The 14,531-nt window shown below is 46.6% G+C and overlaps 1 protein-coding gene across 1 annotated transcript in view; it reads right to left on the bottom strand.

Moving 5' to 3' along the window:
• Positions 1 to 14,531, bottom strand: part of LOC138922324 (ral guanine nucleotide dissociation stimulator-like) — a 378,765-nt gene that overhangs the window by 49,034 nt on the left and 315,200 nt on the right. The window lies entirely within an intron of this gene.

A 14,531-nucleotide genomic window follows, 5' to 3' on the forward strand; every position in this document is an offset into this window, starting at 1 on the left:
TTTTTAACCCCAGAGGACTTCCTTTACTTTCGTGCAAGTTCAGCTGTGCTTTTAAAAGTTTTTATGTATCGGCCAATATTTCCATGAGTTTTGCAGAAGGAGGGTTGGGAGGTTTCCAAGTCCATCATTTTCCCCCAAATTCAGGTCTCCAGAACGTGAGTTTGAACCCTGGCTTCGCTACTTCTAGCTGAGTGCCCTCCAGCAAATTATTTAATCTCTTCTCGCCTTAATCTGCACCCCGGGGAGGGCTGTTGGGAGGATTCATGAGACAGTGTGTGTAAAGAGCCCTGAACCACACCGTTTACCGTCAGTAATGCAGCCCATATAAAAGGAGAGTCCACAGTGAAGTTTTAAAAGTGTCTGCTTTATCTACAGCCCCACCGGGTACCACCCCTTGTTCCCAGTGTAAACCAGCAATCAAAATAGCATAAGTCTAACCTGTTTTGATGGCTCTTTTTGCTGCAAGATACTGATTATCTTTAATATTTGCGATCCATGGGTGTAGTCCTAGTGCCATAGAAACAACCATCTGGTTGGAACGATTTCTTTGGGAAAATATATATTCAAGATGCTGCTTTACCTAAAGGTAACATTTTCAGTTGTAAGAGAAAATTTTGAGTAGCTCTCATAGCCTTGTATCAAGAAACTGATTGGAATCCCAAGCTGACGCATTCAAGCGTTCTGATTTTCCCTCAGCTCTTCCAGAGGGAGGACGCGGAGTGAGCCGGGTCTCCAGGACGGAGAGCTGCGCCCAGTGTGAGGAATGCTTGCTCTCACTCCCACCCCTCCCGAGACCCCCCAATCCCCCCTCCTGTCCCCACCCCTCCCCGACCACAGTGTCTCACTGTTAATGTCGGCTTATTATGAATTTGGGTAATTATGAAACCTTGAATGATATTGTGGGTAATACAAATATGATGAATGTTTGAGGTAATTATGAAACACAACACAAGTAGAACTTCTCAATTTGAATATCCCTCTTTTTGGACTTATCAGTATCTTAAGGAATATTTTGGGAACATTACACACTTGGAAATTTCCAAAAAGTGGGAGCAATTTCACGCTAAGCTGTGAAGGAGGCTCATTGACAGCATCTTTCTCTCTCCCCTGGGCTCCATTCCGGTTGCCATTATGGAAATCCACCAGAGAAAAACTCCATACTCTGAAATATTCATCCCTTCGACAAACATTTAAGGCACACCTGTCACGTGGCAGGAACTGTTCTAGGTGCTGGGACATAGCTGTGAGCAAGACGAAGACCGTCCTGCGCTCATGTAAAGTGTGTGCTGTGAGGAGGAGGAACAGTCCATCCAGAAAGGGAAGGAGGGAGGAAGATGGAAACAAAAAGACGGAGGGACGCAGAGGGGAAGGAGGATCTTTGAGAATGTAATTAGCGCTAAGACGACGATAAAAGCGGACAGTGGATGGAGAGAGGGCGCCGAGGTATTCCTTGAGCTCCCTTCTTCAGAGTCTACCTTCTGTGCAACTTGAGGTACACTGATGATAGGTCGATACTTCAGGCACGCACCTCCTTCCAGACACAAACATTTTCATTAAGGTGGCTGCTTTCAGGGGGTTCATTTCAGACATCATGGACGAACCAACGCTGGGGGTAAAGATTTTCCGGCTCAGTCCAGCCGTAGACAAGTAGCTTCTCCGTCTGTGTGTAAAACCCATCTTGCCTTTTTATGCACCATTTAGTTTTCAAAAATTTCCCATCACTCCAACTCCAAATGGTTATTTGTCTGATGACTGTAATTGCATATAATTGAGGGAAGAGATTTTTACTGAACAAAAATCCTGTTGGTTTCTTGACATTTGTTCCAGTCCCTTCTGTATTGGAAAAAAGTGATACTTCAATGCTAACAACTGAGTTGCTCACTACTGTGTGGCATGTGGCTCTCAGGAACGGCGCTGCTGGACAGAAGAACAATGCACGTTTGTTACCTGTGTTTCCACCACGGACATGTTCATGTGAGGGACTAGACGGATTGAAAATTTTCCTACAACTCGGCCAGGTATGACTGTTTTAGCTCCAGGCTCCTCAAAGGCGCCCTCAGTCCCGTGAATAGAAAGAGATGGGTACCTCCATAGGTGCATTAGAATTTCCTCCTAAATTGAAATAAAAGTATTTTATTATATGAAAGAATGTTTAATTAAAACTCAGTTGAATTGTATTGCTTGCATCACCAATTTCTGTACATCTGTGACACGGTTAATGGCAAGTTAATTATCGCCTCACTTAGATATGTCTGGACAAACAGTACAAGTGGACTTTCCCCTCAGGACACGAGATCTCTGCTGCCTTCGCCTGCCCAAGCCACTCCCATTGGCGAGGGCCCCTCGTCGCTGAAGTTTGCAGTTACTAGATGGCAAAGGGGCCCTTTCAGAAACTTGGGTTCATTTATAAATTTCTATCCCAGTCATTGCGATGATAATTTGTGTGCTAAATGTATTTTATTTTTCAGAAGGCTTCAAAGAACTCTGCAGATGTTTGAGCCAGTTTTCAATCTTGCTATGGCCGCTGTAGAGCTAGTCTGAGGAAGAGCTACACTTCATGATAAGAAACTCTATCGCTCTCTTCTGCATGCTTCTCCCTCTCTTGGCTGTTCCCCCAGGAACCAGCCATAGCTAGCAAACACCCTAGCAGGCAAGCGTTTTAGAAAGGAGGAGGAGGAGGAGGAGAAGGGAAAAGGAAAAAATCTAAATTTGCCAGTAACGCTTTCGGCTTTGGGTCTACTTATTACACCAAGGCAGCAGTGACGTGGCAGTCTACAGATTAGCCCCTAAGTCTCTTGGTTTTGTCTAGAAAAATGAACAATTAGGGTCATGGAGCTGGAATAACCTCAGACTATTCTCAATCTTTAAACAGTTAGGGAGCCCAGCTCACCGGCTGCAGGCCGGCTTGGGATTGAGTCCAGAAAACTGATTTGGAAAAACGCATCTGTGAAATGAGCAATTGCTCCACGGTTAGGTGCCTGAGTCCGGTGCCAGTGGGACCCCAGATAAAGGTCTGCTTGATCTAGACCACAGGGAAGTGGCCTTGAAAGTGAAAGTCCCCCTTGGAATTAACATCTGCTTTCAGTTCTAAGATGTGCAGATAAACAGGACACAGTAAATTAAGCCTTGGGAAAATATTTGTTACCATCATTCTTTGTTCAGATTATCCATCAACTTGTGATCATACCTTGGTGTCAAACAGAAATTTCTTAACCTGGCTGCTATTCCGGTATTCTTCTAGGTCCAGGTCAATGGCTTCGTACATTTGTTTTTTCCTCTTCAGTAAGAGGAGCCACGTGGTCATAGATTCCAGGGATCAGAATATGACCCGATGAGTCTACAAGGCTACCTACAAGATACACCCAGGAAACAAAGCCACACGGAGTCACCGGTATGCTGATGTTCTGGCCCTGGAGCAGGATCACTGGGGACTCTCCTGGGCTTGCAGCAGACCTTGTGACCGGCCCTGGTCCCCACAGCAGGGCCACTGACAGCAACTCACATCCCAGAGGTGATGGTCAGAAGAAAGAGCTGGTCACCAGGCAAACTCAGCCTGACTTGGACCCGCGTGAATGTCCACCTTGTCAATGGCGGGATGAAAACACACGGCTCTGCAGTAAATTCCATTGGGTATGACTTACCTGCATTATATCCCAGTTCTCAACTCCACCTTTATATCATAAACAAGCTTCTTTTTTTTAAATTTTATCTTATCCTGAGTTAAAAAGTAACACGTTCATTATTAAGAAACTTTTTTTTTTTTTGAGGAAGATTAGCCCTGAGCTAACTACTGCCAATCCTCCTCTTTTTGCTGAGGAAGACTGGCTCTGAGCTAACATCCGTGCCTATCGTCCTCTACTTTATACGTGGGATGCCTACCACAGCATGGCTTTTGCCAAGCGGTACCATGTCCGCACCTGGGATCCAAACCAGCAAACCCCAGGCTGCCGAGAAGCAGAACGTGCAAACTTAACCACTGCGCCACTGGGCCGGCCCCCAAAATTTTCAATATATATGTTTATATATATATATATACACATACCTGAGAAACTGAAAACCATCACTCCTTCTCAATTTTTCTCCTCCTACATACACCATAATAATATAATAAATACTCATCTTTAATCAAAAGCATCATATCCCTGAGGTCTAGTCTATGAGATATACATCATGACCACAAAAGCCTCCACAGTGAATAAGAAGATACTCAAATCTGTTCTTTATGAAAGAGTTTTGGACCGATAGGAATGGGAGAAAATCATCAGTGACTATCTATAAAAGAAACAGAAGTCAAGATTTAGCAAACACTGCTCAATATCTTGAGAAAGTACTTATCAAAGATACAATGCAACTAGCAAGTAGACGAACAGAAATGACAGGAAAATGTCTCCAGGGCAGCCAACTTAATCCCCATTCAAGTAAAGACACTTCATAAAGATACGCTTCATATTCTTGATGGGACAGTCTTTCTTGACAATATCAGAAAATTACTGCGAAGCACTGTACTTTCAAATCTTTCTGTTAAAGTCGATAATTACAAAGCACAGAGTTGAAGGCTCTATGAGGATGGATGCCTTCCACCTAGTGATTGGACACCTGCTGTGTTCTAGGCCCCAGAGGAATGAATACACAGGACAGCGCTGTCTCTGACCACAAAAGGCTAAATATCAAGTGTGACCCGACATGAGCAGACCACCAGGTGGCTGGCTCTGTAGAGACACAATCAAAGCCAAGGTAAACACTCTACCAAAATCTACAGTAGTGGGGACGGCAGTAGTGCGATACATAACGGGCTTCCCAGCACTCTGAGAATGATCATAGACAGCAAAGCCCTGAGGTCTGAGGGTGTCAAGGGAGCAAAATGTGAAGCGATGTCATCACTGTTCTGGTTTTCAACCACATCCTCCTTGGGCCCCCTCTCCTGGTCCTCCGAGGACTTTGCCCAGACTTGTGTAATCCCACTTTGGGGACAGTACTGCAGATTGCTGTGCATGCATCAGCCTCCCTGCAGGTCCTGAGTTATGGAATTCTCCTCATTTAGCCCAATCAAGCATGTTGTATACTGAGTAAATGACACAAACTCATTAGTAAAATTCAAGTCAAAATAATAAGCTGAGCACTGAGCGATTGGGACTGTCACTGATTGGCAGTCCACCCTCTAGCACCCTCACCAAAATCAAAACAAAACATCAAAGTACCGCCAATAATACAATCACTAAGTCTTCCCTTTAGGGTATGTCCCTCAACTTCTGCTGGCATTCTTGTGTGGAAGAACAGAGCTGCAAAGATGAATAAGAGACAGACCCTGCTCACAAACCAGCCAGAAAGATGCAAGGTAAAGAAATAACTCTGGGTCCACGTGCAAAGAGCTCTAAAGAGGGGCAAACCGTCAGGAGCACAGAGAGCACAAGGTGAACCAGCCAAGGAGGAAGCGTCAGGGAAGACGACGGCATCACAGTGGGGCCTCAGAGGTTGAGTAGGAGGCGACAGGCACAGTCTCAGTGGTGAGAAGAGAGATGCATGTCTGAAACATCCAGATTGACAACAACGAAGACCCGAAATACTCTAGCAGCCAGGATGCTCAGTGTCCATCTCATGACACTGAGCTGTGACATTTTTCCTGTCAATTTAGCTGGTGTTACCAGACATTACCACAGTGCGTGTTTGTGTATTGGGGGATTCAGATGTCATTAGCACATTAGGCTGTGATTTGAGCAGCACATCTCCCGTAGAACTGCCCGGCCCGGTCCTCGGTGTAGGTTTCCACCTCGGACCCTGTTTTCTCAGGACACAAAGCAGCCATCCCAGCTGCTGGCTCAGGCTGTGCCAGCAGACACGCATCCTGACAGGAGAGAAGCGACATGTCCTCCTTTTCCTTCCCTTTACATCCTACGGCGCCGTGATAGTTGGTGCGTCCTTCCGGGCTTCAGAAACAGTTCAGACCTTCACCGAGCCTTTCCAATCTAAAAACTTCTTGCCTTTCCCCTCACTTTCCACCAAGGGGGTCATCTCCTGCTATGTTGATGAGTTAGATCATTACAAGAAATACTTGAGCTCACTGCCGCAAAGTCTACAAATATCCCACCATTCTTAACCATCAATGACTCCTCTCCTGATTCCATTGAAAATTCATCTTGATCCTTGGTTTAGCCTAATTGTCTCCCTTCTTCCTCCTCTCTAGAGAAGTTTTATTATTGATTCCAAACGTCATGTTCTCTGCTAGCAATCTCCCCTCCCCTCCCCCATCGAATTCCTTTCACTCATTCAATCTCTTCATTGTTGAAACAACAGCCTCTCCTGAACCCATTTCTCTCTAGTTCTCGCCCCACGTCTTCCTTCCCCTTCACAATGAACCTGAAAGATCAGTGTTCATGGAATTACCAGCTCCTCACTCCCCCACACTTCAGACAATGGTCTGTGTATTAATCAATCTTGATAATATCACAGCTATCTCCCCATAATTAAATCCAAAGAGTGTTTCTGCATCTTTCTATTACTTGGAACAAACGCAGAACCGGGCCACGATTTTCTTTTGGAATGATTCCCTGTCCTCCGTTTCTCGACATCTCAGGCTCCTGACTGCCTGTGAACCAGCTCACACTCCCTGGTGTCCTTCACAGGGTCCTTCTCACACAGCACTATTGCGAAAGCTCAGGACTCAATGTGAGCCCTATTCTCTCCATTGACCCTACGTTGTCTCAGTACTCTTGTGCATTTCTTCTATTGCTTCAATGCCTTCCACTGTTATCTCTATGATGGCGATGTCTAAAAACCACGTCCAGATCTTATTTCTGAGCTATAATGCTCCAGGTGTATGTTATAGGCACCTTAAGCAAACATATTTCCAACGGAAGCTGTTAACTCCCCCTCGCCAACTAGACACCCCTTCACCTCTCGGTCTCCGATCTCGTCTGATGACTACAGTTGACATCCAGGGAGTGATGTTTAACGCAAACTCTCAGAACCACCTGACAGAACAAGCACTGCTGCTGCCAGCACACTGAGCAGTCACCCTTCATCTCCGCCCCAGGATCCACACACGTATTCCTACTCTATACTCCGTTTCAGTTCAAAACGTCAGGTCCTCCGAGATCCCTTTGTTCAAACTGCTGCTGAAGTAAGCCTTCCCTCCCCGCCTGTTGTCTGGTGACTTTCCCTTCAGGCCACTGTGGAACAAATTAGGACATTCTTTTGATTGCATATTGTGTAACCTTTGAAATTGTCTCAAATAATAGTAAAATGATTATAATCACAGTGGATATTTGACAACCGAGATATGAAAGTAGAGAGCAGAATCCTGATTTTATAAAAACAAATGCATGTTGACCTCTGCAGGGAAAGTTCATCCTCTGTCGCACCAAACAGCATCATCCCAGGGGATGAGACAGTGAAGCACGAGGCCTGTGCTCATTAAAGAACAAGGTTCCTGCCAGGAGGCCAGAAAGTTTGTTTTTCCATTGTTTCACCTCACAGTTAGACGCTTTGCGTGCCCTACGTGAGCAATTCATTTGATTTTTTTTGTTTCTTTTCCAGATTGGCGCCTGAACCAACATCTGTTGCCAATCTTTTTCTTCTTCTTCCCCTTCTTCTTCTCCCCAACCTCCCCTCCCCAGTTCATAGTTGTGTATCCTAGTTGTAGGACCTTCTGGTTGTGCCATGTGGGATGCCCTCTCAGCATGGCCTGATGAGCCGTGCCATGTCCCTGTCCAGGATCCGAACCATGGGCTGCTGAAGCGGGGCACGGGAACTCCACCACGTGGCCGTGGGGCTGGCCCCCCAACTCATTGAATTTAACATGTGCTCTCTCTCTCTCTCTCTCTCTCTCTGGGTTGTCTTGTTTCAGTTTCGATGGGCTGGGGAGTAAGGTGAACATCCCTGAGGACTCCCCTTGCTGAGTGGACATGTGTGGTCCTGGTGAAAGCCCTCACCCAGTGGGGCTCCTAGAGATGTGACTCAGGGCCACTAATTCCCTTTTGGTGCCTGGCAAACTGGGACTCATCTTCCTCTGTCTGCTATTTGCTCTGTATTATGTCTGCTCCTTTGGAAGACAAAAATTTGTGTCCAAAGGGAAAGTTCCAGAAATGCTTCCAGGGATGATGATGGGACTTTGATTTCCAAGTGAGTATTTCTGGCATCTGATTCAATTCCGTTGTCCTTAATCAAAAGCTGGCTCGTTCTGGATTGGTTCCATCCTTTCACAGCGATAGCACCATCTTCTACGGTCATTACCAAAAGTGATCATTTCGTTTGAAAGCTCTTCCCTTAGAAGCCACTGCTGTGTTAGTACTTTATCAAGTTAAAACACTTAATTTTACATGCCTGGGTTTCTGTTTTGGTTTTTTGGTTTTTGAAAGCAGCTGAGCATGTTTGAACTGAAAATGAAAAGTATTTATTATGGAAGTACCCATGCTACCTCATTAGGATAGAATAGGACATATCATTTATTTGTTATAAGATGCGAAAATTCAGAAGTTTTCCCTTGATCGGTAAAATTGCCCCTCTAGAGAGATAGTTATTTTTCTTTATGTTCAGTAACTAATTTTGGAGACCCACGGGGTCATGTCCAGTGAGATAGTTCTGTTGGAGTGAGGATAGTGCTGCTACAACCTGTCCTTCGTGCCACCTGCGACATGCCCTACTCTGCACCAAAGACCAAGGACGGTCCTTCTGAAGACAGGGCTATGTTTGCATTATGAGTTGAGAGATGCTGAAAAGACCTCCTATGGTTTCCCTTATACCCTACACTACACAAATAGACACTTATGCTTTTAAGTCTTGACATTTCATCTCGAGTGTCTGTTAAAACGTGAGTATCTAGGATAGAAAGCGGCTGTCCTCCAGAATCTTACCAGGGTTTCCTGCTGGCCACTTTGGAGGACAGAGCAGAGTGACCCACTAGGGGAGGGGCGCATGACTGCCGGGCCTTGGGGAAGAGCTGACCGGAAGCTGACTCACCAAGGACTGTCCATGCTTGTCTTGGTTTGCAGTGACAGCAGCTGAACGCAACTTAAAGGATTTTAATTTGCATGCAGCTTTGCACAACAACTTTCCATCTTACTTCATCCTCCTTGCTTCCTGTGACATTTGGGGATGGGATAGTTTCAGGGATTCACTGAACTCGTTTACAATGTTCAAATAGTCTTGTATGATGTGTGCGCTTGTTAATTGAGGTATAATTGACATATACTTTATATTAGTTTCATTTGTACAATATAATGATTTGCATGTATCGTGAAATAATCACCACGATAAGTCTAACTAACGTCTGTCCCCAGACGTAGTCAATATTCATTTTCTGGATGAGGACATGTTGTGTTTTAAGGTGCAGAAGAATCGGTAATGATGTCATACTTTTCCGTATGCAACTTGATGAATTTGAACATAAGTGTCCACCCATGAGACCATCACCACCATCGAGGCCATAAACATATCCATCATCTACCAAAGTTTTCTCCCACCCCCTTTACTATTATCATTATTTTGCTTTAAGAACACTTAACAGAATATATACTCTGTTAGAAATTTGAAGTACAAAACACAATACCGTGAGATTGCTACATTATACGCTAGGTTTAATTTTTAGAGGAACCTCCAGACTATTTTCCATCATTACAGTATTAGTTTACATTCCCATCAACAGTTGCAAGGCTTCCTTTTCCTCCACAACCTCACCAACATTTGTCACCTCTACTTTTTTTGATAATAGCCGCCCTAACCGGTGTCAAGTGATATCTCCTTGTGGTTTTGATTTGCATTTCCCTAAAGATTAGTGATGCTGAGCACCTTTTCATGTGGCTGTTGGCCATTTGTGTGTCTTCTTTGGAAAAATGGCTATTCTACTCCTTTGCCCATTGGTTAACTGAGTGCCTTGGTGTTTTTGCTATTGACCCGAGAGATGAAAAAAGAAAAAAAATGTCCAGGCATTATGGATGCTTCCCAGTTGATGCAGATGATTTTGTCTTTATGGTGATGACAAAATATCGTGTTGTGTGCTTTTTCTTCAGCAGTTATCATAAGACTAGCAGTAGAATGGCAAAGCAGATAATCAGGATCTCCCGGGTTTCCAGTTTTACAACACAAATAAGACGAGTGGTAAGGAATTTTTGATTATTTCAAGGAAATTATTGAGATCACAGTCCGTGGAATGTAGGACTGACAGGTCCACGAGGAAATTAAAGTGAGGACATGGTGATCTGGCATCACTTCCGATCTGAAGGAACAGGTATCTTCTGTATGAATGTTTGAAGACATATTGGAAATCAGGAATTTGTGGTGGATGAATACATTTTCTGAAGGGTTTATTTCTTTATTTAGGAGGAAGATTACCCTGAGCTAACATCTGTGCCAGTCTTCCTCTCCTTTGTCCGTGGGATGCCTCCACAGCGTGGCCGATGAGTGGAGTAGGTCTGCACCTGGGATCTGAACCCGCAAACCTCAGGCCCCTGAAGCAGAACACACGCAACTTTAACCACTCAGCCATGGGGCTGGACTCTAACTTATTTAGTTGTGAACATGATCGTTTGGGTTATGTAAATGTCAGGACCTGGGAGTGAGTCGCTAAGAGTGGGGTAGTTGATAATGTCACAATTGATTTAGACCCTAAAGAGGCTAAGAGCAACAACTGGCCAATGGGTTAACCAAAGGAATAGTCAGAAAACACAGAAAGGATGGGAATTGGGATCTATAGTAAGCTGGGGGATCACGTGTCCTCAGAGAGAGTGCCAGGACTTGCACAGATGAGAATGGCAAGAGCAATAAAAGAGAATAAAATCACACTGAAACAAGGAGGGGGTGTTACGAGACGGGGGAGGAAAACTGATCTGGAGCAGTCCTGAGTTTTGACCTTGAGCTTTCTGTCCTTGACCCAAATCTGCTTGACGATGTCCTGGGACACAGGTCAGAAGAGCTCCAGAGGGAGAGAGGAAGGGTGGAAGTACAGGGAAACTGAGATAATTGTCCTAAGAAGCCATGCTTCATTTCTCATTTGGGTCCAGTTTCATGATTACTTTTACAGGATGAGAGGAAAAGAAGTGATGATGGTCAAGTCTTCGCAGAGGAAGCTGCGTGATCGTGGGAATCAACCCAAACCAAAGCCCGGATTAAGAATTCCCATCTCTTTGAGGATGCGCAGTTACATATTCAGAAGGCCAGTTACTAGAATGCCATCCCACCCAGCAGTGAGGGGTCACTGGGAGAGCACGTGGCACCAGCCCCAACAGGTCTGCTGGCAGGAGAGAAGTGGCAAGCCCTTTGGAACTTGCCGTAGCCTTGCAAAATTGCACCTTGCAGCAGAGGTGAATTCCTGCGGGGTGCGCTCGCATGGGGTGCCCCGTCCAGTCCCATACACACCCCTGCCCTTCCTCAGATTTGGCAGAGATGATTCTGGGAACTGGTCTGGGCATCCCATAGCTCCACGGCCAACAATTGCTGGTGACTGTGGAAGATCTGAGCAAACAGGAGGGGACGGGGAAGAGGGCGGGAGAGAGCGATTGTGGACAGGCTCAGCAGCCAGGCAGAGAAAGTGAGCGCCCAAGAAGGATGTGCTGACAGCACCAGGAAAGAGAGGAGACGCTGGTGCCCCTGAGATGGAGCCCGGCACTTCACTGACGTCTCCTTGAAGGGTCCCACGTTTTCTTGCTTGAGCTCTTGCAACTTCAAGACATACCAATCCTTTTCTTTTATTAAACTCCTCTGTGGGACGTAGGAAGCATAGACAGGGATTTCTTGTGGAGGAGAGACTGGATTTCAGCTGAGTAGAGCAAGGAGGGCTTTCCGTTTCACGGTGCTCTCGCATTTTCCTTTCCGAAGTATATTATTTATCTGCGCTTGAAAGTCACAGAGAGTTACCGATTCGCGGGATGATTCCGTTGTCGCCCTCACAGCGACACAGTAAAACCTACCTAGTCGGAATGGATCATTCCTTCTGTGCAATACTCCGGTAGACTCCAAAGATCATTTCAAAAGCGCTGGTATATCTCTGTTCTCAAATAAGAGGTCTGCTTCCAGGTCTCCATTTTTCTGCTCTTTATTGCATGTTAATTCAGAGTTGCAAGGAGGAAAGACCACATTTGCCTCAATCTTTAGATCTCTATGTGCTGGAAATTGGATTCACAGAAATGGACAAGGCCTTTGAGGGATCGTGCTGTCAACAGAGACCTTTTCCGGCATCAGCAACGTGACAATAAACCGCTGCTTGTTAGGACTTGATTGTCTATTGGAGGGATGGAGCTTGCAGTATTATGGAAATCCTCTTTAGAATTGCTTACCTTCACGTGACAGATTTATCAGTTTCTGAGAGTGATGTGTTAAAATAACCTAGGGTGGCGCAGGGCTTAAACTGGCCCACTCCACTTTGGAGGCCCGGCATTGGCACGTTCGGGTCACGGTTGTGGACATTCACACCGCTTATCGGGCCATGCTGTGGCAGACATCCCACGTGTTAAATAGAGGAAGATGGGCACAGATCTTAGCCCAAGGCTAGTCTTCCTCAAGGGAAAAAAAAAAAAAACCGAGGAAGATTGGCAATGGATGTTAGCTCAGGGTGAATCTTAGCCCTTGGGCATCTTCAGCTGTGGTCATTTGCAAAATATGTAGACCATGCATGTACTGGGCAAGCCCAGGCAGGACAGCGCAGCCGGCCTCCCGCCTGGGTGCTTGGGGCTGCTTGTTGTGGAGCCTCTGCTGGAACCGTCTGGGTGGATTCAGTGCAGAGAATGATGACAACGGACTGCCTTGCTTCACCCTCAGAGTTTCCCCTGAGTTTTCTCCATCTTGACATGCAAAGCAGACACTGTCTGGAGCCCTCGTGTTCCTCTGGGACTCGGGCTTCCCTCTGCTCCTCAGCCTGGAGAGGAGGAAGCCCACGTGTGGACTTCAGGAGATTCCTGACCGCGTTTTGTGGGCTAGCACGTCCTGGGCTTGAAGTCCCCAGGGAATGAGCAGAATCCAATCCAGGTAGGACTGCCATGACCCAGACCCTTCAGGAAGGCAGGTTATGGTCCCCTAACCAGGCAGAGCACCATGACCAGCCGCGGGGTTTGTGGAGGGCGAAGGGAAGATGAAATGGGTCCTGGAAGAAGGTGCTTATAAATACCAGCTACCGAGAGGGAACCAGCTGCAAAACCGTGCATTTGAGGAGTATGAGTATTATTTCTTGATTCTGTTTGGAATAAGTTAGAGTGCATGATATATTTGTGTGTGAGTGAACATATATATATAGCTCTCTCTCTAAAATTTATATCAAAGTAACATAAAGACTGATGAGATACAGGTGCTGCACATGTGGGCCTCTTTTTGCTGGCGATCAGTTCATTTTTGGCCATTGGAAGCCCAAAGAGGCAGCGAGTTATTGTCCTCTGCCGTCTGGTAGGCTCATGACAAACAAAGCGCTGCAACCAAAGGGTCGGCTCTCAGGAGCCTCACGGCCCTGTGAGGGAAACCCCTTGGACACGGTGTCTTCCTCCTGGGCCTGGACTAGCCTTGGGACTTGGCACTTCTCTTTCTCTGTGGCGGGAAGGTACAGCCGGCTCCGGCTTCCATTTAGAAAGTCACCTTCCTGGATGGCTGTGCCATACCAAGAAGGGCCTGGGCTGCTGGGAACCAGCATTTCTCCTCAGCTGCTGGCCGTACTGAGGAGGCCTCCCTGGCAGGGTTCACGCTGCTGTGTGTCTGGGTGACACTTGCAGCCATCAGAAAGGAGGGGAGAACTCAGAAGGGCCAAGCACTTCCTGTGGTCCTAGTCTTACAGGGTCTTTCCCGGGGTGGGGTGGGGGGGGGCGTTCTAAATGCCAGGTGGTAACCCTCTAGCTCCTGGTCACCGGGTGGGTTCTTGGAGTGAGCTCGGAGCAGTGTCTGCTCACCACCAGACTGGAACCATTTAAGTGTTTTAATTTTGTCAGGCTGTGTTTACCCGTCATCCGTTTGCTTGCGTTCCCTGCTGGACCCCTCAACCACCCTCCTCTCACGACTCATCTCTGAAAGCTTCCAACGGGAAAGGTTCACACCCACACCATAAACGGAGCATAAGGCTGGGCAAGAGAACACAGCCCTCCGAGGGGCTGCATGGTTTATAGGCTCAGGTCCTCCTGCCCCGTTAGGATGAGTCAGAAACAACATGCCTGAGTGTGTGAACAGGTGATTGCCTGAGACCACACACCTCAGAACCACAGGGGCCCAGATGTCACCCTGGGCAGCGAGGGAGAGTATAGGTCATTCTTTGGCCAGGATTAGGGTATCTAATGTTTGCAAAGCAGACTCCACCCGTGATCCGTCAGACCCTGCCAGGGAGGAGTGGCCACGAGGTACGGGACAGAGAGGCCGAGGCATTCGAGGGAATTTCTGCCCTTCCAAGAATTGCAGAAGGAAGTGCACGGAGGCAGGAAATCCTGGTGGACAAGGAGCAGTGATGCGTCGGGAAGGATGCCCAGATGTAGCCTTCAAAGCTGCATCACAGATCTGTCCCCCTGGATACCAAACTTGCAGGGAAAGGAATTCAGAGCCGTGGACCAGGATCCCAGAGGATTCCAATCCAG

The sequence above is a fragment of the Equus caballus genome, unplaced genomic scaffold (genome assembly GCF_041296265.1).
Source record: "Equus caballus isolate H_3958 breed thoroughbred unplaced genomic scaffold, TB-T2T haplotype2-0000768, whole genome shotgun sequence".
Classification (NCBI taxonomy): domain Eukaryota; kingdom Metazoa; phylum Chordata; class Mammalia; order Perissodactyla; family Equidae; genus Equus; species Equus caballus.